Genomic DNA, 23,313 nt, shown 5'->3' with positions numbered 1-23,313 from the left:
ACCACGGTCTTACAGAAAACCGACGTGAAACAACGCTTGCGTTGTGTTTCGTTGTGTGAGTGAGGTTACCGGAGGCCCAATTACCCCTTCCCAAACTTGTCAATCCCCGGTTCCACAACAACCTTAAATTTCTAACCCCCAAAAGGCCGGCAATGCCCTTGTAACGCCTCTGGTGTTTTAGGTGCCCTTTGGTGCTGCCGATTGCTTACCATCAGGTGATCCGTCTGCTCGTTTACCGACTCATACCATAAAAAAAAACCAATAAACTGTGAACACAAAATCTGTCAAATATCCTCTCACTCCCATATTCAACCATTATCCTCATCTCAATATACATATTTCTCCACACAAATCGCTATCATTCACAAACCAAAAAGTCCAGACCACCAAACAAACCGAATCCAAAATTCCATCATCCAATTTCGCTTACATCGGAATCTGGACGCAACAACTCAAAGAACCGTACGAAGTCAGGTGACCAACTAGTTTTAAATAAAAAAATGGCGAACTGCGATCAATCGAGGTTCAAGATCAAGGCAGGCTTCCCACGGTTGAGAACACCTGTGTCCTGTGGACGCTGTAATGCATGTACCGATGAATAATGTGCCAACTTTATCCAACTAGCTGTATTTTTGTATTGGTTGGGGCGTTTTCGCAAATTATTTCGTTGATGGCGAAATTATGAATGATTAATGTCTGTAGGTGTGGCCGTAATTTGTGTTATTGTTTGTTCTGCGATGAGGTTTTTTGATGGTGTTATTTATTGTGGTTTTTGTCTCTGTTGTTGATCGATTCTTTTGCTTCTTAACATAAGATGCGTCTGTATTTAACATAATAATAAACAGTGCATTGTTTCTCGTACCAAACTTGATGTCAAAGAACCGTAGGATAAGCAGTTATTTGATAGATTCCCAAAATTTTCGCTATTACTATAGTATTGAGAAACGGTGATTCCTCTCCAATTTTTGTTTTTTTATCATAGAAATTCAGATCTAGAGACCAAAAACTACACTAGCAGCACACAATTTTCCTCACAACATACCTAATCAAGACAAAAACAAAACAATTTTTAATCGATTCCAAAAGAAAATTTTAACCATAATCACCACAATAAAAATAAAATAAAAACGAAAAATAACGTTTCATTCAAAAAACATACCGCAAATGTATGAAAAAAATGGAAGACTCGCATCTGGCTTTATCGTATGACCATTAAAGGATAGGATAGCTGGCAATAGTGCAGAATTAACTGCAATTATAAGAACAGTACGGAGAGTTGGACCAGCCCAGCCAGTATTATAACGGGACTCGATGTGGGATGCAGCGGAAACTGAAATGGATTGTGGTGCAAGGCAAAGAAATTGAGATTGATCAAATAATTTCGTGTAAGCTTTGGTTAGGAAAGTATGGCTATAGCCATAGTGTGTTGTTAGCGGAAGTAATATTCTAAATCATCATCATCATCATCATCATCAGCCGAGAGACGTCCACTGCGGACGGATTTTGATGAAATTTAGTATACAGGCAGGGTATGAGGTAACTTTGATGATAGGATACTTTTATCCCAGAATTCTCAATAATTTTAGCATGCCATTATACTACTTACAAAAGTTCTACTTTGGAAGCACGCTACAAAGATCGCCATTATCTCCTGCCTTGCACCATAAAATAAAAGCTAGAGTAAAAACTAGATTTTGTCACGCAAGTGGCCATTAAAGCTTTTGAACGGATATGATGGCGTTACTAGACTTTAATTGGGTTTCTTCATTTCTCCTTTTGCTAGACCGACGGCAATTTCTGTTGTAAGCAGCCTTATCGATAAATATATCTCGGAATTTATCCGCAAGATACGAGTAGGTACAAAACGACCCAGCATTCGTTGAAATGGATTAAAAAATTATAAATGTAAATTGTAATCATAGTGTATTAAATGCAACTAATGATAGGTTGTCACAGTCTAATCAAGTTTTTTCTATGTAGGTTTATGTTGTTCAGTATTTAAAAATCGATATTTCTGTCTTTTAGCCATATTGAAATGACTTTAAGAAAAGGAACTGTCTTCTATTTTCTTTACTGCTTTTAGTTTTTTAAGTCAACAAAATCCCTAAATCCTTTTCATAATTTTGAAAAATACTATGCTGCAAACCGCAACAAAATTAGTTCAGCCAAACGCAAGATAATCACGTACAAACATGCATACAGGTCAAACTGAGAAGCTCATTTTATTTTCAAAGTCGGTTAAAATGCAAAACGATTCTGTAATTAGTTTTCGTTGAAACTTTAATTGACCACATAGGTATTTACGTCACGTAATTTTCGAAAAATAAGGTGTGCTATTTTTTTCCTATGTATCTAAATTAATGAATAAAAATGTGTTAAAATTAATTATAATACGATGTTGATGATTTATTATTATTTAAACTCTAAGTTCTATAATTTTGTCTCGATAAAATATAGATTAACTGCAGTTTTCAAAGGATATTATAGCATTATATTTTTAAACGCATAAGTAATTAATCTGGTTCATGAGCCGTAATTATTGTAGTTAATAATACTTTAATAGTAATTTAGATTTCAATACGTCGTAGTTAGCGATCAACCTGCCACTTTATTCATTAAACTTATATTAATTAGATTTTATAAAGCCCTTTTATATTAGCGTACATATTTAAATATCACACTCATATTATAAATGTGAAAGTTTCTTTCCTTGGATGTTTGTATGTTTGTCCGCCAATCACGCTGAAACTACTGAACGGATTTTGATGTAATTTGGTATACAGACGAGGTATTAACTGATTTGGGTGATAGGATACTTTGTATCCACAGAATCTATTCTTCTTCCCTTCCCTTCCTTCCCTACCCTTTTCTTCTCCCTTACCCTTTCTTCCATTTGGGTCCAGTAGTGCTGATGCCGACTCGGATTTGTGGACTGCTTGCAGGTAGACGGGGCTTCGGAGTGACTTTGAGTCAGTAAGAGTCTGGCACTCACTCTCGCCTCGTCCAGGGTGGGAGAAATCATTGGATGATCTTCCCTCCTTATAAAAAAGCCATTTCTCTTTATATAAAGCTTTTAATAACTCTTTAACAAAAATAAAGATTGTATTACAACATTCATGAGACATACTACACTAACTATTATAGTTTTCGGCTTACTCGTAAAAATAAAGCGTATCCCAATAAAGTATCAACTGACAAAACAGCCTTCAGGTGTGAAAATAAACAGAAGCCGTATTAAAAATTCTGTTACACTCCCATAAGTGACCGACCAAAGACGATAAACGCGGCTCCAATAAATGGCTATCGGTAAGCATCCAATAAGCTTGCATTTATACTTTTTTTATTTTATTTTTTCTACTAGGTTGTGACTATTTGCACCGCATCCGGTTAAGACCGTTATACGCACAGATGTACGAATAATTTCTTCCAGTTGTTTCGTTTTATAGATATAAATGAGATATTATTTTAAGCGTCGGCATTCCAGTAAATAAATATACGTAATGAAAGGTGTGTGCAACAATGTTTTATTATGGCTTTAGTGTTTGTTTTAAGCTCACTTTTATTCTTAGTTTTTTTAGGCTGATGGCTATAACAGATCTCTGTCAAAAAATATATTAATGACATTTTATTATCTTCAGTAAGTATCTGCAAATCACATGCTGCAAGTGTGACTGCCGGGCAAAGGTTCTTGGGTTCGATTCCAGGGTCAGGCAAAGCATTGCTGGGTATTTTTCGGTTTATCGAAATTTTTTCAGCAGTAGCACAGATTCTGTAATTGTGCTCAGTATATGACAATAGGCTCATGGCAATATTACATGGGACTTAAAACACAAATGGTGGAAAGTATGTGTGCTGTAATGTGCATCTTTGTCTACACCTTCGGGGATATAAGGCGCAACAATACGAGAACTACCGACCTTTTCACAACATTCTCTATATCATGCTGCAATAGAATAGCACTTACATATTTGACTAAATAATCATAGTGATGGCAAACCTCATTTCATGATTCTCTCTATCTCCAGATTCAAAATCAAAGTTACCACCTTCACCAGCACCTAGATCCACAACCTTATCATCCCTGAAAACCAGATTGTCAAGATCTCTTTTATCCGCCCTTAATTATCCCACAACATGTATCGCCCACCTGTCGATTTAGTTTTTTTTTTATTTTCCACTTCATGGGAAAAGTATGGCGACACCTGTTTGCGTGGCGAACTAGTGAGAAATATTAAAATTCACACCGCGTTTCTGTTTTCATGATAATAATATTATTGTGTTAATTCGCGAATGGTTTAAGAACGGCGTTAAATTGAAAACGGTGTTTTAATGGGTGATAATAAATTGTACGAAGATTATCTGTTGGGTTTAATTATGATAAAGTTTTGTTCGCTTTGTTGGTGTAAGGGCGCTTTAATTCTGATATGAACAATTGTTTAATGAATAAAAGCGTATAGATGTCTCCATGTAATCGTGAAATGTGACAAAGTTGCTTTAACGATAATGAGAATTACCTGCATAGATGGGCAATGACTTAAAGAAAATTAACTCACGAAATCAGACTACTCATGAAAAGCGGTTTTCGTCTGGGAGAGTTGATATAAAAAATTATACCTTTTATACTTATCAATATACCACGATTTTAATCGACACATCAACGTACTGCCGATTTCAATAACCGATCTCAATCCAAAATCTTTAGATTAATCTATTAAAATCGATCTTAAGATCGATTTTTAACTTTAGCTTTAAAGAGTTTCTGTCAAAAAGATCCATTATTGAAATCGACATTAATGATAAAATAAATAAGAGATATACTTTTTGGGAGTTATGTCTATTAAAACCCCAAGAAACTCCGTAAAACCTGAATGGCTTAACCTTAAATAATACTAAACCTTAAATCATAAGCAAAGTAGTGCAAATTTTTTAGGCCTTGCTTTCCAAGCTAGTAATTTTAGCAATTATTATTATGGTCAGAAAAAAGAATACCAGCCAAATCTTGTCATCAAGTGATGCTCAGTCATACATGAAGTAATTGATCTTTTTTACATAGATTAAGATGCGCCGTAACTGCGGCGCGTGAGGATGCATCCAAGTGAAATTTCACGCACGTGGCTTAACATGACACTATGGTAAAAGTAATTTAAATTTATTTATGTACTAGGTTTTGTTTTTTACCTGTGACTTTATTTGCGAATGAAAATATATTTTTTTTCGCGTCTTTGTCACAATTTAATTTGTTTTAGAAATTCAAGAAAAGAAGATTTTACAATAATTTTCTTCTTCTCGTAGCGGTCTCATGGTACTTTTTTTAAAACTTGCTTTGAAGAAGATTCCTATCGTCCTTCGTCGTCAATTTCTTCAACTAGTAATTTTAAATGTATTCTGTGAATAATCCAGTTGTCGGTTCTCCATTTTTATAGCATCGTCATCATCTTTAACCTTCGTCTGCTCGCTACATGATGGGTCTCCTGGACTCCGAGGTTGATCTACTAATAGGCCTTTAGGTGCAAATGCTGAGATTCCCGGGAAGGTTAGTGAGGCGACACCGTCAACAAAAAAGAGGATCTCCCCAATTAGTTTAATCATCATCTCTTCGTACCCAACCACATTTTATATACTGCTTCTCATATTACATAATATGTCGTGTATCATCAACTTCCACACCAATATTATATTAATGTTTGTCATATCATCGCGCTTGTATCCCTTGGGGCATTATTTACATACATACAGATGTCGGGGTGTTCTGTCATGTTAGTAGAAACCACAAAAAGCCGCCTACTATTATTTTTACATATTTCTTTATATACCAGACCAATGGAACCATTTATTTTAATTTAAACATAAAAATATATGAAACAAACTTTTGCTAACAGCTTCGCCCGCATTTCAGTACGATAAAAAGTTCATATTTCATCATATTATCCAACTTAGCTCATACCCTGTCTGTCTACTAAATTTCATCAAAATCTATTCAGTAGTTTCAGCGTAATTGACGAAAATCTTCACATTTATAATAATTTCTTAGTGTAATAAAAATATTTTTAAACATGTACTAGCAGGTAAGTTCCGCTTTATCTACAGTAGATCATATCGATAATAAAAATAACTACTAATGACTAGAGAATACAAATACATCGACACACATGCTGAACATAACAACGATACCTTTAAAAAACATGAAATAGAAAGCATCTGTTGTTCTAAAAGAAGTCTAAAACAAAACAAAAATAATAACGCAGTTCCAAGGAAAAAAGCAGTAACGAGCCTAACATATCAATATAGAAACAATAAAAGTAAAGTTTTTCATACAAATAATTCTTTTCCGACGCCTGTCCGCACCTTATATGGTGAACATACCGGTCCAAAGGTGGAACACGTGGGGTATAGACACACGCACATCAAACTACACCAAAAACTCCAACTTCTTCAATAGCTTATCGACTCTAAAACAAAATAGGTAAGGTTGAAAATCAATTGAAGATGTTTGACAAATTGGATGAGGTGGATATACAAGTGCTTGTACAAAGGTGTTCTAAGCAAACACTAGTTATGAAGACAGGAGTTCATTGATCATGGTATGAAGTGGACTATAAATTATCTTTAGTTAGAGATCCTTGTACTCTTTTGATAAGGTACTGGATACTAGTGTGTTTTCTTCTTCAAGTATCTATCGGTACAGTTATGAAGCCTTCAGGTTTTTATTGAATTGTATTGAAACTCTTTTATTTTATTTAGCTGTGGGAAACTTTTTGTTTTTTTTTTTTGTGTCCTGCAACTTAGCTATCTGTTTTTCCAAACAACAATCTAATCATTTGTCAGGTTTCCCTCGTCAAATTGTCTTTAGCTGAGTTTAGTATCCAGTGATGCTAGCCTCATCATTTGTCTGCGAATCTTAACTCAAGATCCACTATGCTATTTCTCTTAAGGAGAGTGTATTTTAAACCGCCTTCTCTTCGTTATTTGAGAAACTGGCAAAGAATTCAAGTAATTTAGCCAAGAGAAAAAAATATTTAAATGTTGAAATTCCAAGAAGGAACCATTACTTTTGTAGTACAACTTATTGGGTTGAGCAGAGAAAGACTAATTTTCGTTAAACCAAATTTCAAAATCAATATAATTTGTTAGTTAAATCGTGACTTAAGAAAGATTATTGATAACCAAAACAACATTTTAATACTTTTATAATTAGATAGAGGTCATTTATTTTAGAAAACCTTGGAATTTAAATAAATATTTCGAATTCTAAAAATAGTATAGATTAGATACCTTCAAACCTTCATATATTATGTTAAAAACATACTAATTATAATTAAAATTGGTTCCGTTTATGGAGGTTATCTTAGGACAGACCTTCACACACGCATATCTAATAACATGCTTTGACAAGAAAGAAAATTTCAACACAACATAATTTTAATCCGCACCACCAAACTAGATTTAAGTTTATTTCGATCCCTCATAAAAACTTATATGTGAGGCGAAAGTATACTTACCACCGTACTCAGCAGTTGGGTTTATTACAGAGCACTACTGCCCGATTTCTGATAATACGTAGTCTCTTATCACCGTACTCAGAGTCATTTAATGGTTTCTTAACCTTATCCTTAGCAATTGTTTTCTGTACAAAATCGTTACTAAAGAATAGTTTAAGCAATCATCTGAATGTAGCATTTAAGTGTTAAATAAATAATTTCTTACCTTTAACCATTTGTAAAACCCATATCATCAGAGCGAACCTAAAGCCATACATTATAACTTCAGATTAAAAGGAATTGAGAATACTTTATCGAAAAACAACTTGACCATGAGCACACGTCGATTTGACCACTAAGACTTCACTAACTTCACTCTTCACCAACTGGAGATACCGGAAAAATTTACATCCAGATGTCCCTCAATGAATTGGCAAACAGTAGCTGCAGTAATGACAAAAACATGAACCGATCAGTAAGTATAAAAACAAAATAATATAGAGCAAGTTCTGAACATGGTTTAAAATGTGCGAAACAAGATGCATAAGATGTGATAACGATGCGTTTACAATGGATGAGTGATATTAATATGTGAAAGGACATTGTTCATACAAGTGTCCATGCAAGTGTGGGAGAGCCATGCTTCAGCACGAATGGGCCGGCTCGACCGGAGTGATACCACGGCCTCACAGAAAACTGACATGAAACAACGCTTGCGTTGTGTGAGTGAGGTTACTAGAGGACCAATTGCCACAATCTTTCCAATCCCTGATTGCCCAACAACCCTCCAAAGGCTGGCAACGTACTTGTAATGCCTTTGGTGTTTCGGGTGTCCATGGGCGACGGCGATTGTTTACCATCAGGTGATCCGTCAGCTCGATTACCAGCTTAGACCATAAAAAAATTACAACCCGTGGCAGTGTTTACCAAGGAGTAATAATCTGAAATACAGTGTCACCTACAACTAAAAAAAGACCTTTAATGTGCAACACTGAATAACACTTAAAAATAATAGGCATTTCGCGCATCAATATCAACCGTTTTATTATTCATCTTATACCTAGTAACAAAATGAATAATGAAAATTTTATTCACGACCTGTCACTTAAGTGCATATCAAATGCAAATATACTGCTATGTCGTTTGCATACATATCATATAAACTTTGGTCAGTTAGGGGTGAAGTTCGAAAAGAAAGCTTTTGTAAAAACAAACCTTAATATCTATAGAAGAAAGACTGAAATTATGTCTAATGTCACTTAAGACTGAGGCGAAACATGACATAGACTATCGACGAACAAATCTACGCATAACGTCATAAAATCCTACATCACACAATCATGTGTAATTTACATGCATAGAAAATCGACACAACTGTTTGGTAGAAAGCTCGCCAGGCACGATCACCTCGCCTGGTCGGAGGATCCTCCTTTTCTTAGGAAACTTTACTCACTATTTCCTTAAAAGTTATAGCATAATGATATTGATAAATAATTTTAAAGAAAAGATGCATAGTGCTACAACTTACTATAGCATCACAACAATAAACAAATTGAAGTACAAAAAATATTTGATTTTATTTTATGTCATATTCATCAGAATCGGAAAGAATACTCTTACGAGCAAAGATTTTTAACTGAAATTAAGAAGACAAATTAAATAATAATTATGTAAATTAAATAATAATTGTGTAATTTTTTACATAATTATAGCCTACAGAACCCTAGGTTTCTCGTGTTGTGGTCATATAAATTTTATTTTAGAGGCTAGCTGATCGGAACTGCAGATGGTCAGCGCATCACATCCGGTGACATCGAAGCACGATTGACAACCTTCATTGATGCTTTAGGGTTGGGACATAGAAGTGTCATAGAGCGGTGAGTGCGTTCATTTCTTGTCTATTAAACTGTAAGTGAAATTAAGGTAATGACTATACGCTTGTTTAGGAATAATTTTTATTGAAGTGATTTATTAATTATACAAAAAAAATATATATAAAAAATTAAAGAATATTGTTTAATCGTTCGTCATATAATAATTCATATGTAACGGATATAGCTAGAGATTAAGATCTTTCACAATTTCCTTCAAAATTCCTACCAATTTTCCATCTCATCCAAATCGCTAATCGCCTGCACAAAGTACACACCCCAACATCCTTTCAAACAAGCGGCTAAGCATTACAAGATTAAAACAACACTACGAAACACTAATTACCTAGGGCCTAGGTGTCCTGTGCAAGACCTATATGGCTAGCAACACCTGTCCGAACACCCTATGTACAGGTTATCATACCAGTTACTTATTTAAAAACTCTATTACGTTATCTAGTAACAAACATTTCACTAGCGTATTTCAGTAGCTATCGTAATTAAAATTCATTTAAAATGAAGGTGTATTTTTCATTTTAAATGAAGTTGTATTTCATATTATTTCGGTCGTTGCTGCGTGTATTCGAAGCGCTGTCTCAAATTGCGTTGTTCCTTGTCTTCTGTAGACAGAATATGATCGATGTTGCTTGTTGTTGCTCAACTCTTATTTATGTAAAACAAGAATTATTTATATAAATTTCATTATTAATAAATAATTTCTTTTAAATAATTACTTATTAATATGCATGTTAATTAAAAGTTTCTTGTACAGTAAGATGCGTTGACATAATATATTTATTTAGCTAGTTTTATTTATTAATACTGTCGAATGCTAAATAAATGGTCGAAAGGATCTCCCTAGGCATTCACACCGGCTGACTTTTTGCATTTAAAACGCCTCACACGAAGTACATGACATTGTAAAAAATAAGATAATAAAATAAATTCTTTCTTTCAACACAGTACGAATAAGAATCTGTACGGCATTCATATCGGTTTTAATGATAGTTGGGCTAACGTAAAATGTTGATAGGTATCGAACAACCCGTTTCCCGAGGTTAGGTGTGTGCTATACAAGAGACCTCACGCGGATAAAAAGGAGATATTTTTATTGTATGTTTTGATTTGTGGTTTAGACTTGATTCGGGATAAGTGGTGTCATTTATTGCTTAGTCTTATGTCCATTGTTTTTCTTATATTTATGATTCGTGTTATTCTATTCTATGCTGATACTAGAAACTATAGGTATACCATACCTGTCATTAATTGAAAGATTGTTTATTTTTTTCAGTATTTTTCTGAGATTATTTCCAAATTAATTTAGGATTATTAATTCATATTGTTTATCTTATTGGAAAGTCAAGATACCAAGAATATATTTTTCATATTTAGATACATTTGATTTTATGTGTACTTACCTACGTAAGACACGTTCATACGCATCAAATCTCCATAGTATACACACAGATATTTTTTAAAAGCAATTTTAATAAAATCCCGAATCACATAAAAACCCGATCTCAGTGTACCCGACATTAACCGAATACAGTACTTTGACATTTACTCGAAGGCCCAACTTTTTTATTTACAGGCGGAGAAATGATCCCGGGCTATTTCCTCTCGGCCGAGAAATGCGGCCTTGGCAGGGCACCGAACCTGCACTCGACGACTTTTTCTACACGAAAATAAAACACTGCAATGGAAACGGTCAATTAAAATCGGCGCCTGAAGTATACATACATACCTGGGCTGTTGTAATTATGTACTTATTTTTATTTGCGAAAAATTTTGTTCTCTCACTATATTTTATTCGTTGTTGATTGGTCTATAGACATCATTATCTATAAAAAGGAAATGAAACCTTTTATTTTATCATTAAGTAACTATTTCAAATTGTTCGACGAATATTGTTTTTTTTTAATTGTATATTTTGGTTATTGTGATTTATTTTGGATCTTTAGGTAGGTTCTGTAGATAGGTTCGTAAACTTATAACAAACAACTGTATGAAAGACATAATGTTAAAGGATAATTTCAGCTGTCTATCATGCAGTAACTTCCGTGCGCAATGTATCTGACATTTAATGGTTACTTAAACTATTCCTTAGTAACCATTGTGTTCCGAAAATAAATTACTAAGGACTGGGCTAAGAAACCATTAAATGTCTCTAAGTGCGGCGGTCAGTTCTTTAGTGAAGCCATACACTAGTTCCAAAGTATAGATTCCTATGTAAAAGACCGAGCCAGAACAAATCTATGGATCTTAGATAATATAACCTACCAACCTAAGCACCTACGACTTAATTAAAATATTGCTTAAGCAACAATTACTCGATCTATTACATTTATCGAATTAAAAACTCAATTGAATCATTAAATATGGGATGGCATGCAAAGGTGTACCAAGTTTTAATAAATTAAAGAGGTTTTTTAAATAGCTTAGACACTTCAATTTTACGGTGGATGCGATTAAAAAATATATGTTTATCTATACTTATTTATATTTATATTATAAAGAGGTAAAGTTTGTAAGTTTGTATGTAGGGGGTAATCTCTGGAACTAATGATCCAATCCTAAAAAGTTTTTCACTGGTAGAAAGCTACATTATTCCTGAGTGCTATAGGCTATAAATTATTTTTATAACATGTATGTTAACCGAGTAGTCACAACTTTTGTCTAGCAAGTCGGACAGAAATAGCTCATAAAACAGAATAATATGCATGCGCTGCCAATCTGGTTTGTATTAATGATTTCAACAAAAAAGCGTGCGACCTTGCGATCCGTCCGATGCGTGCGACCGTACGATGCGTGCGATCCGTGCGGTCCGTGCAATCCGTGCAATCCGTGCGATGCTTGCGATCCGTGCGATGCGTGCGATCCGTGCGATGCGTCCGATGCGTGCGATGCGTCCGATGCGTGCGATCCATGCGATACGTTTGATCCGTGCGATGCGTGCGATCCGTGCGATGCGTGCGATCCGTGCGATGCGTGCGATCCGTGCGATGCTTGCGATCCGTGCGATCCGTGCGATGCGTGCGATGCGTGCGATGCGTGCGATGCGTGCGATGCGTGCGATGCGTGCGATGCGTGCGATCCGTGCGATGCGTGCGATGCGTGCGATCCGTGCGATGCGTGCGATCCGTGCGATGCGTGCGATCCGTGCGATGCGTGCGATCCGTGCGATGCGTGCGATCCGTGCGATGCGTGCGATCCGTGCGATGCGTGCGTTCCGTGCGATGCGTGCGATCCGTGCGAACCGTGCGTACGATCAAAAGCTTGATGATAAGCAAAAGCCGCCGCCCAAGTACTTTAAACACTAGAGGCGTTACAAGTGCGTTGCTTTTAGGGGTTAGGAATTTAAGGGTTGTTGGAGAAAATGGGGAATGCCGGGAAGGAAGGGGGTAATTAGGCCTCCGGTAACCTCACTCACACAATGAAACACAACGCAAGCGTTGTTTCACGTCGGTTTTCTGTGAGGCCTTTATTCCTATATATTGTATATAATTGCTTTCAATAGAAATACAACATATAATTTAAAATATGACCCTAGCTTCATTAACTACATCATCATTGCGACTTACATTAATGTAATATAGGTCTATACCAGCCTTCGTAATCAGTCCGATAGTATAATGTACAATAATAATATATTGCAATGATATGATTATGAATTCTGTGTATAAATGATTGTTTTAATCTGAACTATCTTTAGCCGACGATTTTGTGCGCATATGTACTTAATTAAAATGTAGTGTTGAAATGTAGTATTTTATCCGAAGCTGCGGACTACCTAGCGGGTTTACCGGGGCTCCGGTTCAAAAACCAAGAGTAAAAATGGAGTAGATTTTAGTCAGTAAGAGTCTCTGGCCTCGCCCGAGGCGGGAGAAGACATTGCATGATTTTCTCCTTTAAAAAAAGTGTTGCATTTTTCGTTATCCGAGTTTTACTAACTAACTTTCTACAAAATATGCATTTTACTAAATTTCATAATAATAAGTTCAGTAGTTTAGACGTAAAAGTGTAACAGACTGACAAATTCAATTTCTCAATTACAGTAAGTCTAAGTAGACTATACTTAGAATTTAATAACTTAACTCAAGTAGCTAAGCTATATCATTAGCCTTTAATAGAATAGAATATTAGTTTTTTAATAATATAATTGAGTTCACCCAGCTTTGATCGGTAGTGACACCTGTCATCATTATCTGTAAACTAACTTGCGTACGCGCAATAAAGTGACTGATTAAAAATGTGAATACTCAGAAAGGTACTTCATACTTCAATCATAGGTTTTGTGTAAATTAATTATTTGGTTTTAGTAGTTTAATATAATTTGCGGGTTTTTAATGATTAAAATTACTTATATATGATATTTTTTAATAATATAGATGCTATTTATATTTTTAATTTTATTACAAACTTTTTCTTAATGTGTTGAATTTGTGATCACATACATAGTAATTATTGATTTAATGTCTTTAAGTATGTGATACGTATCATTTTCCTCCGCTTTTTTACAAAGGAAATCATTAAATAACTTTTCTCTCATCTTGGGCGAGGCGAGAGGTAGTGTCAGACTTTTACTGACTAAAAACCACGCAGTTCCTACTCCTGCTTTTCGAGCCGGAGTCCCGGTAAACCCGCTAGATAGTCCGCAGCTCCGGCCGTCAATCGAGCTGGACCTACTGAACGGATTTTGATAAAATTTGGTATACAGACAGGGTATTAGCTGGCTTGGGTGATAGGATACTTTTTATCCCACAGGAACACAGGCGAAGCCGCTGGCAGAAGCTAGTAGCAATTTAATAATAACCATGATTATCTACTAATACCCCTTGAAGAGAAACAGATGCAATGACGTTGAAATTATTATAATTATATCAATATAATTTTCAACCATAAAACTGATGATAAGCAAAGCGTGTTTAGATGTACATACATGCAACATGTTCACATACAATGTTAGTTTTATCCGTTATTTTATCATATTTTTTAATCCAATTTACCTAATTACTAAAACAACATAATATCTACGAAGATTATTCTTTAATATTATACCTAATTCTATTTATATGGAACAGCTGATGTATGTAGTTATCTGTACATTAATAAGCAAAAACCTGTAACGTCTTTTTATGAAAATTATGTGGATGAATGAGCATGGAACTTGATACATTTTATATGAAGAAGGAACGCACTCGACGTATTTTTTTTTTTTTTTTTGAAGTAGTAAAAAAATTACATACCGATTGTCGGTTGGGGCGGTAGCTGGACAACTGGCTGCCGTGCAACATGTCGCGGGTTCAATTCCCGCACGGAACAACTCTTTATGTGACTCACGGATTGCTGTTCCGGGTGTTATGTGTATGTAAAATTGTATGTTTGTAAACGCACACACGATACATAGTTACGTTTTTTATTTAAAAAATGGTAGGCAAAGTAACTCACTTTTCAGCAGTTTTGAAAACTTTCACTTACACTGTAATGTAAGTTCAAAAATTGTCACAATATTCTGAAAAATGGATATGGTGTGTGCTATTTTACACCTTTGTCTTTGTCTGTATTTTATAATTGAGGGAATACGTTATAATTATAGAAATATTAAAATTTAATTGCAAGGATTGCTCTATAATTATAATAGATATTATTTCAATTGTGGTTAGTTAACTGTTTGTCTCTGCTATCTCATTTAGACAGCCATCATTCGCATTATTCCCTGAAGGAAGACACATGTGCGTAATGTGCACATAATTAAGTTAAGCAATGTAATTTCTTGCAATAAAGCGGTTGCAATTTGGATAGATTTTTTTTTTGAGTTTTTTTGTTTATTAGTATTTTTATTTTTATGAATGGATCCGAAAGTCAAAATCGAAATCATGATTCTCATCATGATGAACAAGGCAAACCTTTTCCAACAATGCGCTTTGCTGCAACAAACTAACAAACTCTTCAGTTTTATAATATTATAATATAATACACTATTATAGATAATTATAGATAAACCTGGAATTACAATCGACTAATTATTTTACACCAAAAAAGGTACCTCGGGACCTACTTTACACCCATAAGAAACTCATGTACCTACTACCTACTTTCCTAAAAAATTGAAAAACTGTTAATAAAGTTATTATTATTTATTATACTTACATACCAAACGAGTATGCTGCAATGTGCACCTCTGCCTACCCCTTCGAGGATAAAAGGCATGATGTTGCATAACTAACGAGTTTTCCGCCCATTTTCCACAGATAAACCAGCGGTCAGAACTCAGTGTCACGCATACAGGTGCACCTCTAAGCGAGTTAGATCTATAAATAGATGCGCAGATGCGCCTAAAGATGCACCTAACTCCACAAAGGTCACAGGACATTTACATAGCAAATATGCACATAATATACCTAAATAACTAATAAATAGACATCGGATATCTTAGGTAGTTGAAGAAAAACCTAGTCTTCATTTTAATTATTTTGATTAAAATATACATGATAATTAATATTTAAATGAATTATCGTTTATTTTCGTGTATGACTTTGAAATAAGAGTGCCAATTTGGATATAAAATATTTGTGTAGCTTTTTTACTACAATGCGTACAAAAATAATCGGAAAATTCATACTGAAAGTTGAATAGTATGCGTACTAGTCGTGGCGGGTTGCAGGTAAAAATTTAATTTCTTTATGTAAAAATAAATACAACTGATAAGAAATCTTATGCTAGTAGCTGGCTAGTGCTGAAAATCTGCAGTTTTAAGTCAGTAAGAGTCTGACATTCCCTCTCGCCGCACCCAAGACGGGAGAAGTCATTGGATGATATTCCTCCCTGAAACAAAATAAAAAAAATACAATAAATAATATCGGAAATACAAACTGCCCGGTGTTCAAACTACAGTACAATCTACTAACTTAAATACCATATTTTACCTTTAATTAAACACTTCAAATTAATCTTGATAATTAAGGGGGAATTTATAGCTTCCTATGTTCGCGTGCACTATGTCAAAACTAGTTTGATCGTGGTAGATGTTTTAATTTGTTGTTGTGTGGAATCGAACTGCTATTAATAATAATTCTTTCGATATTTACATTGATATTACTAGGTTATCCACGATTTTAAAACCCTGATTCGAGTTACATATATAGTTTCTGAGATTATTTAAGAAGGAAAACATCGTGAAACCTTTTTTTTTTTTTTTTTTGAGGGGCAAAATCATCCAATGACTTCTCGCCTTGGGCGAGGCGAGAGGGAGTGTCAGACTCTTACTGACTAAAAACCACCCCGTTCCTTCTCCTGCCTTTCGAGCCGGAGCCCCGGTAAACCCGCTAGGTTGTCCGCAGCTCCGGATTAGGCATCAGCCCTACTGGGCCCCATCTGTGGTGGTCTGATGGCTCTTTGAGGCGCGCGCGGAACGCGACGCGCCGCACGCACGGGTCTGGTTCTGGTCGGGCGGCGAGCTACCCTTGCTCGCCGTCCGCAGGCCCGCACTTACGGTGGCCGGAGATCGTCGCGCGATCCCCGACGCCCGGAGTGTCTCTCGCGACGGCTGGGGCGTGAGGAGGTTCGTTCTCTCACGCGCCCCGCCTCCTCCTTAGCTAGCATGACTGCTTCGCAGAAGGAGGAGACGGCATCCCAGTCCCCCTCGCTCCGCACCATGGCTTGTACCAATGCCGGACGCGAGAGGTCGCCGTCGCCGACTACATCCCTGAGGACACGGCGGTGCTCAGCCCATGCAGGGCACAGCGCCACCGTATGTTCCACTGTGTCCTCAGGACGGTCCTCGCAGTGATGACACCCGGGCGTTTCCTCCCGCCCAATCAGAAACAGGAACCTACCGAAACTTCCATGCCCGGTAAGCACCTGCGTCAGGCGGTAGGTGAGGACGCCGTGGCGTCTCTCAAGCCACTCCTCAAAGAGGGGACTTATCGCTGCAATGACAGCGAGCCCAGCCCTCGGTTGCGACAGTCGTTGCTGCCATTCCGCCAGGGCTTATAATTTCTAATTACAAGTTTGAAATCGCCAAGCCGCATTGAGCAAGTGTAATGATTAATATTCAAAACCTTGTTCGTTCAAGAAGATGCCTTTGATCGGCATCAGCAGTGGTCACGTATAGGCTGTTGATGTGATGTGATGAAAGTCGTGATGTTCCAGGTATTACCCTTATTGGAAAGATGGGTGTCTATAGCTGAGTGCTGCAATACAGTTTCTATATACGAGTAACAAATGCTTTTAAATTGTTATTCTTATATTGTCACGCCTTTTATCCCCGATGGGGTAAGCAAAGGCACATTATAGTACGTAATGCCAATATACAATATACTTTTTACCACTTGTGTGTGTTATAAGTCCCATGTAATAGGGGGTGAGCTTATTGCTGTATATTGGATAAAATTCTTAACTCCGTGCTACAATTGAGAGATAAATTTTCAAGAATCCGAAAAAAGCAAAAGTAATACCGAACCCGAGACTTCTGGCACCTACAAGATGGTGTATTTTTCTATTCAAACAATTATTACACAATGTACATAAAGAAGTTCACGGACCTCTTCCTATCCCTTCGGGCAAAACAAAAATTATGTTTAGTGCGTCACTTTCTACTTTGTTGCGTTCAAACAAGACGTTTATTTTAATTATCATAGCACAAATCGATACTTAGTTAATGATCAGAAGGCCTTTAGTGGTCGTAACGTTGGAAAACTTATTAATTATACACGATAAAACCATTTGATTAATTAATATAGCTGCGCTGAACGTTTTGACTCATAGCTACAAATAAATTATTTAATGCGGAATACGTTTCTAATTATACTTTTAAATATATCAAGGTAGATGTTAAGGAGATAAACGGTAAGTTTTTGACTACTCTGTATTAATTAAGAGTCATTTGTATACTTTTACACAAATACCTACTACAATTCGTTTGCAATAAAACAATTATTGGGGTGTCTGGGCCACCCTGATCATATTGTCAATGATTGATTTATGAGGTCGGAAAATTATTAAGTCTTTGACTGCCAATAGAAAACTGTTGAAGGCAAATCCTCCGCTAACGTCGGCCACCGGTGACCACTACGGCGTTCAATGTGTTAAATTACTCTTCCACCTTGAGGTAGCAGGGAGTGTCAGGCACTTACAGTCTAAAAATTACCTCCTTTGTACTTTGTTTTGTACCGGAACTCCGGGTTGATCATCAGCCCAACTGGGCCGCGCATGCACGTACCGTATACGCCCGGGATTGACACCTCTCAGGTACTCATTAGTGGCCCAGACTTCTCGTTCAATAGAGCAGTTGATGCAGGTAGGCAAAGTTAGTTTCACTATGTAGGTATGTCTAACTAATTGACCAGGTATAATCGGTATGAAATAAAATACCTAAGCAAATGCGTGGGAAGGGAATCCATTAAATAAATCGCCGTCTTTTGTTTTATTGTAATATCGAAGAACGTTGGAAAGGACGAATAAATATGGCAATGACGTACTCGTAGCTTTTCAAGGAAAAAGTGCTTAGTTAATATAAGATGTTCTAAATGTATCTGCCACGGCTTTAATGGGAGGTAGTGTTGTGTTTGAAGATTACAATAGTGATGAAATTTCGTACCCCGGACTAGTTATTCAATTTGAGAACATAAAGAAGTTAAATTATTAGTGACGACATTTCGTACCCCGGACCAGTTAATTCAATTTGAGAACATAAAGAAGTTAAATAAAACATTGACTCTACTCTGCATAAAGTGGTTCACAAATACGCACGATGCGTACGGAGCTTTCCTACACTTTCACAAAGAGAGAATTTCCTGATTATATTCCTAGATTGATAACGTTGCTATCACACTAATATTATTAATGTGAAAGTTGGTTTGATGGGAAGTTTAGATGTTTGTCCGTCAATCACACTGAAACTTCTAAACGAATTTTGATGAAATATGGTATACAGACAAGGTATGTACTGACTTGGGTGATAGGATACTTTTGATCCCACAGGAACTTAGGTGAAGCCGCTGGCAGAAGCTAGTCAAATATACAATCGAAGTCCGGGCTCAAAACAAATCCTGAAACATTTTTAAAGGTCAAAAACGGTCAAAATAAACATTACCTTTACCACAAATAGGTATAAAGCCTAACATAATAAGCCTAGCTTTTCCACGCCGACTTGTGTATGCAAATCAGTGTTTAAATGTCACTTGTCAGTTGGCGTGGAAAGGGTGATGACCTAGAAACTAAGTACTAGTATTATCAGAAAGATGAACGGGTACCCAGTGTTATTAGAAGGTCCCTATTAGTATTTAGGTAAATTACCTAATAAATATTGAGAGATGTATCGTGGTCGTGGTAGAAAAACTGCTGTAAAGTTGGATTTGTTTTTGTAAACTGGACTCCAGGATTTGGACTAAGGGTCTAAAGTTGACTAAGGAGAGATAGGTATAAAGGACAGTTCATAGTTGAGTTTAGTGCCTTCTCCACATAGGAGGCTTACTTATAACCTTAAGAACTTTTTTTTGATGTGGTAAAATCATCCAATGACTTCTCCCGCCTTGTGCGAGGCGAGAGGGAGTGTCAGACTCTTACTGACTTAAAACCACCCTATGCTTACTCTTGCTTTTCGAGCCCGAGCCCCGGTAAACCCGCTAGGTAGACCGCAGCTCCGGATCAGGAACCTTAAGAACTTAACTTAATCATACCTCCATTTACTTACTTAGATTCAAATTCTTTAGCTTACTCTCTCCCAAATGCCTAAATGTCTAGGATCTAGGAACGCACCAAGGAGCTCGTGAAGATCAGTCAAGATTATGACAAAAAGCTAAAGAAGGCGATCAAAATAAAAATAGAAAGTCAACTACTCTATATGCTGCTCGTGTAAACGCAATCTCTGAGGAGTTCCCAACAAGGCTATCTACCATCAGTACCAAGTTGGAGACACGAGAGTACATTCAAAACCAAATTATCACTACACCTCACAGCGTCGCTAGTGTCTTCACAAAAAAAGTTCCACCATACATTTTTGTTCTGAACAATTTTAGTTCCATTTTTCGCCACCGGCACATTTAAGTTGGTTTCGCTGTAACTTGGCGCCATTGAAACGTACTGTGACAAAATTGAAGGAAATGAGTTACTTTTTATGGTGAGAAGTTTGTACAATGACATTACATCACGCCGGCTTACTTTGAACAGATAAGCAGTTTGTTTGGTGTAGTAGGTACTTACTCACATTTTTGTTACGTGTCAAGTGTAGTGTAAATGGTAATGAGAGAAAAGGGCTTATTGCCATAATATAAGAAGTTTGAAATATGACGATAGTTAAAGACTGAGGTACTTTACGCATTACAATTAATAAAAAAATCAATCAAGTTTTATTATAAGGTATTAATTTTAAACTACAATAATATTCTGCCACCAATAATGTTCACACCACTACTTTCATTATGTGTTTTTATTTTTGAGGGGAGAAAAACATCCAATGTCTTTTCATCAGACAATCATCAGATTCGAATTAGACTCTTACTAACTAAAAACCCGCCAGGCAGTCCACAGCTCCGGGGCATATTTTGCGGTAATTTTTACACTATTACAATAAAAAAATTAATGAATACGTTTCTAGTTCGCTGCATTTTAGAGAACCGCTTGTGTCATTTGTTTTTTCAAAACATACTACAAAATGTGGCAAGTCAAAAAATGGACACAGAAAATGAGACACTAATTCCACCTCCATATTTGCGCTGGATAGGAAGAAAAACATTGTCTTCACTACTTACGATGCAAAGCAGGTATAAGGACCTATTGAAAACCATAGATGTCTATCATTCATGATAAGTGGCAACGATGTTGGTTGGTGATAATTTATAATTAACAACCTGTCTCTGTTTATGTTGCACGACCATATTTATTTCACTTCTGGTTCTAATGTATGAAGGTTTTGATGTTACTTATCATAATGCAGAAAATAGATAAAAATAATTATTGTAGAATGTAGATGAATTAATTATACAAAATGCAACACAGTAATGAACTTCTTTTCTGTTTTTTTTTTTTTTATGGAATATGTATGCAAACAAGCCGACTCGTATCATGATGGTAAGTGATCAGCGCCGCCTATGGATGTGCAGGTGTCCATGGGCGGCGCACATAGCACGCAACACCAGTGGAGTCACCGGTGCGTTGCGTGGCGCTTTGGAGGTTTAGTAGGTACAAAGTCGGAATTAGGGATTAAAAAAAATACAATGATTGAATCGTTTCTTGGTTGGTCCTGAGTCTGATTTTAGGATTAAAAGTGTTACTTAACTTAAAATATCCTAAAACATGATAATTTGCATTGTTTACTTAAACAGCTCAAGCATAAATTGCAAAACAATAATTGCAAAGTATAATAACAACATCATCACACAGCTTGCTTGCATCAAAACACAAAAAATCACCAATTTAAAACAAACCAACCACGGTCTTGTCCCATAAAATACAAAACACTATCAAAATCCGTCAAGCAACGCAGTCATTGTTGTACAAAATGTTCACATAATTTTGTGTTATCCAAACATCTGTGGTAGAACAGTCGACCGATGTGTAGACAAACTTATTTGTAACGTTGTAGGCACGTTCAGAACAATAGGACCGAGCCTATCTAGCTTAGAGATAGAGCACGCTAATTGTAGGGCTGCTTCTGATTTACTAATTAATTTCAATACATTATTTCAATTATGATTGGTTTGAGGCAGCTGTGGGATAGGGTTGAGCTGGATCCCGTGCGTTTGTTTAGCCATCAGACCACCACAGATACACCCGGAGCTGCGGATTGTCTAACCGGGGGCTCTGACTCGTAGGAGTAGGAACAGGGTGGTTTTTAGCACGTTAGAGTCTGACAGTGCCGCTGAGCAATTAGATGATTTTCCCCCTAAAAAAAGGTGAGCTGGGTTTATCTGATCTGAGACTGATTAGGCTTTTTTGTAAACGAGTGGACAGGCCCTTCATCGTTTTTGAATCATCGAATTTTAATTTGCAAGAAGAAATTGTTTACTGACCACAATCAATTTTTCCTTTCGAAGACTAGATTACCTACAATGAACCACTTTTTATCGGGAAATTATTTTCGAGGCAAACATTTTTAAAGGCCATAACAACCATTGAGCAACATTGTCAGCCAAGAGTAATTAACAACTGCCAGCCCTGTACAACCAAATCTAGGTTTAATGTCACCAAACTACAAAGCAAGTGGTATGCGGTATATTACAGTACACCTACAGGGCTATGTCAATCACGACCTACTAACTGTAATAAATCTCAGCCTATCTTCTCCATCTATTAGCATTTAATGTGCGACGGGCAAAATTGTGTACTTATTTGGTGAAATCTGATGGTCGGTTGCGTTTCAAGTCTTGTAAGGGATATTCTTGATGTTTGTCAATGATATATGGTTTTGTATGTCTTTTAATCCCCGAAAGGGTGGGGTGAAGAGACAGATCCACTCATCACCAGTTGGAGTACTCAAATCCACTCAGGCCAATCTATTGCCATATTCCGGACCCAATAATTTGACTTTCAAAGTCTTTTTGGATGAAATGATTTGACTTTGGCTTGTACAATTCTATTCTTCATATTAAGACTGAAAAATTTTGGAAAACCCAAAAAAGGGATATATCCAATAATACATTGTTACACTCAGAAATCGAAATAGCTACCTCTATCGGCGCTTGCTATATAACCCAATAATAACACTAATGGTCAATAAATACCCGTACATAGTAAAACATGTTCGACCATCAATAAAACTTTGCCTATCCTCACATTGAACGCGTGCATCATAATAAGGATCGATAGGACAAGGATATTTAGAATTCCTCAGCGCGCACAAACTATTAGTATTTTTAGTAATATTATGTTCCATTTGTCAAAGGTCGTGCATTCGAGGCTATTGCTGTGGGCGGTCTTTACATACATATACTCCGATCTGTCAAAAGCTTTTAACGCATTTTCAA

Source organism: Spodoptera frugiperda, chromosome 15 (assembly GCF_023101765.2).
Source record: "Spodoptera frugiperda isolate SF20-4 chromosome 15, AGI-APGP_CSIRO_Sfru_2.0, whole genome shotgun sequence".
Lineage (NCBI taxonomy): Eukaryota > Metazoa > Arthropoda > Insecta > Lepidoptera > Noctuidae > Spodoptera > Spodoptera frugiperda.
The sequence above is the reverse complement of the archived record's forward strand: the minus strand, read 5'-3'. Positions refer to the sequence as shown.